This window comes from Chanos chanos, chromosome 1, assembly GCF_902362185.1.
Source record: "Chanos chanos chromosome 1, fChaCha1.1, whole genome shotgun sequence".
Taxonomy (NCBI): Eukaryota; Metazoa; Chordata; class Actinopteri; order Gonorynchiformes; family Chanidae; genus Chanos; species Chanos chanos.
In genome coordinates this window covers 3,353,896-3,359,040 of record NC_044495.1, presented here as the reverse complement: position 1 = coordinate 3,359,040, position 5,145 = coordinate 3,353,896, and the positions used below count along the sequence as shown (strand labels likewise).

General features: G+C 42.7%; 1 pseudogene; it reads right to left on the bottom strand.

The window, feature by feature from the left end:
- Positions 1-36: 36 nt before the first annotated feature.
- LOC115820346 (adenosine receptor A2a pseudogene) lies at positions 37-1,026 on the bottom strand (annotated as a pseudogene).
- Between the last annotated feature and the right edge of the window lie 4,119 nt (positions 1,027-5,145).

Genomic DNA, 5,145 nt, shown 5'->3' with positions numbered 1-5,145 from the left:
GATTTAGACCAGGTTTTTTTTTCGGGTCTCTAATATCTACATCGGTGTCCCTGTGCCCCCTCTGCTACTCTCCGCCTCCCCGGTCACCCGCTCACAGAAGACCAGCCCTCGGAAGGTTTGCCGAAAAGATTTCATCCTGTAGGCGTAAAGCAGAGGGTTAAGCGCCGAGTTAGCGTGAGAGAGGATGATGGTGGTCAGCTGCAGGAGCTGCGGAACTCGACACTCGGGACAGAACAGGGTCACGCAGTTCACCGTGTGCAGCGGGATCCAGCACACCATGAAGAGGAAGAGCAGCAGAAAGAGGGAGGTGGCCTTCCTCGCCTCCGGCCGCGCGATGTTCGACTTCTTGGACGCCTGCGGCGCGTCGCCTGCCGTTCGCACCGCTGCTATGCGTCGCGCCTGTCTCCTCACGGTCACGAAAATGTGACTGTAGATGAAGAACATCGCCAGCAGGGGCGCTAGCGTACAGCCAAAGAAGTTGAAATAAACCATGTAGGTCATGTCCACCACGCAGGTAAAATGGCAATGGGTGGGCCGCGTGGGTTTCTTATGCCAGCCCATGAGGGGCACGGAACCCATTAGGAAAGCCAGGATCCAAGTAACTAATATGACGACTTTAGCGTTCAGCGGTCTCATGAGTCTCTGATAGTGGAGAGGAAGCAGGATAGCAATGTAGCGTTCGACGGCTATGGCTAGCAGGCTGAAGACGGAGCTCTGCGTTAGCACGATGAGGACGGACAGCAAGAGAACGCAGAGGTGCAGGTTGTGATGCGGGATTCCCATGTCGGTAATGATGGCACATGGGATGGCCAGGGCACCCACGAAAAAGTCTGCCACCGCGAGCGACACAAGGAAATAGTTTGTCACGGTGTGGAGGTTCTTGTTGCATCTCACGGTGATGCAGACCATCATGTTCCCTGAGATGGAGATGAAGGCAATGACCAGCTCGGTGGCTATGTAAGGTCCTATCCTGGAACCCCCGGGAACCAAAGAATTGTCAGAACTTGTATTTCCAGTAATGTTCATTGTTGATTCAGGCTAAGGCCTAATAATAAGACCATCGTCAAAGGTTCCTGCAATCGGAAAGAAAAGAAGTTTTAGACGAAAGTGGTCGGCAACCTCCATTTACAAACAGGAGGGACTTTAGGGGTTACATTAAAGAAAAAGCCGCTAGTGCATTTTAAAGTACTGCATTTTTAGTACACCTACTGCGACATCCAGGCATAGTGAAAATTTAACTGATACAGTCTAGTACCTGTCTTTTGCCCAGTGAATGCTGGGATAAGCTCCAGCACCCCCTGCAACCCAAATTAGGATAATCGGATTAGATAATGAATGAGTGAGTGAGTGAGATATCTAGTATTTTACCATGTCACAGCCCTGAAGAACGAAAGACAGGCAATATGAAAATAAACTCTATAATGAAAAACCCTACTAACTTGTCAAAGGCAAGCTGTCATTAATATTTGATGTGGGCAGTTATAAATCCTATTAATCAAAGGATAATTCTCTTGACAGTTGAATGGAAGCCAAGTGAATGTTAATATCCTGTAAACTCAACATACATCTGACTGACTCCTGACTGGGGAGAGAGAAAGAGTAAACACACAGATGTAAATGTTGTTTCCAGGCATGACATATAGGCAGGGGCACTACGCTATTGTTTTATCCTTGTGATTTTATACAGTACGCTCTATTGTGTACATAACCACGTCATTTTATCCCGGTTAGCTATTATCCTGAGTGTGTTTACTCAGTTTTATTTAGGGCTTACAAGTAGCTTCAGCCAGTTCTTTACAATCTGGTCTGCGCTGTTGTGTGCTGAAGGCCCCAGGGAAGGGGGTGAGAGCACTCCTACATCTGTGGTACAGGGGCCGGAGACCTCCGAATGATCACCGCCGTTTGTAAAAAAGCAACACGGGATGCAAAACACTCTGGTTGTTGATGGCAAAGCTTATTAGGAACACTGACTACATCTCCCCTCAAGGAATGTACATTCAATAAATGCTTCTTTTTCTGGTGAAATTATGGTTTATATAAAAATATAAAATATAAAATCTGTATATGTTAGATACATAGATATATAGATAGTTAAATATATATATAGATAGATAGATCGATATGATATGATATGATATGATATGATATGATATGATATGATGTATGATAAAGTTAATCTGGGAATTTTAGACTATTTAACATGAAAGACAAACTTCCATTTTTATTCTTCCTCTCTCCATCTCTCTCTATTTTGGTCATGTTAAATAAGATGTGTGCTCATTTACGTTTATTCACCAACATTTTCCTTTTACATGCATGACTCTTATCAACGTTACTTATTAATCCTAATACATAAATACTAATCAGATCCACATTTATCAGTGTCTCGATTTAAGCATATTTCTTTATTATATTCAAGTCAAATATCTGTCTTTGTACTCACCCACATAAAGACATCCAGCTTTGGCCTTGACACTGCAAATGCTTTGACTGAACTCAGTTAGTCACTAAATCCCATTTTAGTTTAGTTATGTCAGACTTAATCTAATTAAGTCATCATTTTCATTAAAATAACAAAGAGAACGTCAGAACTGAAAAATCGTTTCATCTACAGTGATGGCTTGATCATTGCTGCTTCACGAACAAGAGATTCTCATCCAGAGCTCTGTCAGTTCCCAGGAGGTCTATCGAGAACAAACGATTGTAATGTTTGTCCTCCTCCAATCTGGGCCAGTATTAAGGCACCGGACGCACACACCAGAGCTGTACTGTTTATAAGACACGTGAAGCGTGTGGATCAAAGGTTGACTTTTTGAAAGGGCTCCTCTGATTGGAAACCATATCTGCTAATAGCAGCCTCAGCGTACAATGGCATTACTGGTAGGTAGCTTGTCATTCTGAATGAACCTTTTGCCAATAACAGAGGATATAACATTATGCTTCCTTTACAGAATAGATATGCTGTTTGCTTCAGTGTTGGAAAAATCAGGCTCTCGTATCAAACACCTGGGTTCACTGGCCCTGAGTGAGTGGAGTGTTACAGGCTCCCCTATAGATAATCACTGTATTTATTAGGTATGTGCACAACCACAAGTAATTACTCACTGGACATTGTGACTGAAAGTTTTGCACTGATTGCTAGACCACTTTTCATCATGTGAAAGATCAAGTGGAATTACTGACCGTATACTCACTCACTCATTACCTAAGCCGCTTATCCTAATTAGGGTCGCGGGGGGTGCTGGAGCCTATCCCAGCGCTCAGAGGGCGAAAGGCGGGGAAAACACCCTGGACAGGTCGCCAGTCCATGGCAGGGCTCACTGTATACTGCGATGAAAATAGGACAGTTATGCGTGTTCTGATTGCCCTTTTAAAAGTCACGTGAGCTTCTTGTCTTTGGGAAATACCTCTTACGCAGGAGGTTCCATCGGACTCATCTGATTGGACAGCTTTTAAGACTCACCAATGAACCTCATTCCCTGAGGCTCTGTCAATCCCCCTAAAATGAAAAAGACGGCACCTGTTTTCCCAGGGAACTTACCCCGGAGTGTCCTTCCCCGTCAATACTGCCCAGACAACCAGGGGGTGTTCTGTCGAGTTGTGCTATATTGTTATGTGCTACCTAGAGCACAATCTTGGGTTATAGTTAGGGTTAAGGTTTGGGGGCGGGGTTAGACTGTGCTATTGATTCGCGGTATGATAGCATTTCTCGACAAAGTAGCACAACTCGTCAGAACACCGGCATGCAACACGCTGTCTGCCTCCCCATGCATCTCCTGCAACAAGACCAATGCATCCCACACTAAGTACTTCTGAAAGAAAAATATTTCTAAGGCTTGCAGTGGGTTTCTTCTTTAAAATACAAGAGCAGGACGAGAAGTTTGTGTTTGGGGGGGCCGTGCTTCCGAGGCTTCTTTTGCTGGAGAGTTGATTGCATGGAGCTGAGTGAATACAATGCAAGCTAAGGCAAAACAGAAGAACCGTATACCTTTCGCATCAGCTGTGTGAACGAGTTGAAACAGGCTTCAGATTTGTCACTGGCCACTGTTAATTTTCCTGTGGGGTACCAGTGCAGGACGAAACGGGCATTGTCCCCTAACGCACAATACTCCTCCCCAGAAGAGTAGAAATCACCTTCCTTCCTTTCCCTTCGGACTCTTTGCGGTGTTCTCCTCTCCTTACATGGAAATTCTATTTGGGACTTATGTTAATTGCCCGGAATTCCGTTTTATTTGTCGGGTTTTATTTTAAAAAGACATTCAGTATAGTATTCATTCTTTTAATTTATTTTTTTCTGTTGCTCCATTTCAATTCTGTTTAAATAAAGGAAATTTGTTTACACTTATAAATGGTTTAAAATGAGGTTATTAATTAGGTGTTAAACACTTAATAAATCATTAATAAGTAATTATAAACAAGTTATAACACAGTTTTCATACATGGCTCACTATTTGGCAAGACCATGCTCCTGCTGCATTTTTTTTTAAATCTATCTGTTCTGTTAAATCTCAGATCTTGCGAGTTTCTTAGCTTACTTTATGTTGTCCCTTTATCAGTGAGCATGTTAAACTGTCAGCTTCATCTCATTTTTATGACCATTATATTTAGTTACGAACGTTTATAACAGCCAAAAGGGAGCCTTATTGTAAAGTATAAAACACATCACCATTTAGTAACGAGTTACTAACATTTATAACTGGCAAAGGGGAGCCTCAATGTAAAGTATAAAACACATCACCATTTACTGATGAGTTGCTGGGTTTTATAATAATATTTCTAAGTTCATCAAACCCAGTAGGAGAGAAGGAATTTAGTCGTCCCAGGGGTTTAGAAATACTGGTGTCACCCGGCTGAGATGCTGTAGCTAGAGTTTTACTGTTTTCAATTTTCTTCCTAATGTCCTCATCTTTTCCACTGAAGAAATTTAACAAGTCGTCACTACTGCTCTGTAATGGGCTTTGTGGTTCAGTTACTGCTCCTCATGTATGCAGACTGTATATAGCTGTCAGAACCTGCCTATAGTTTGTCACGCTGTCTTTCCTCGCAATTCAAAATACTTCAAATTGTTTTCTTCTATCTATGTGTCTATCCATCCAAGTTTGTGGATGTGGTCATTGAATCAAGGTGCAGACAATTTTCTCTCTA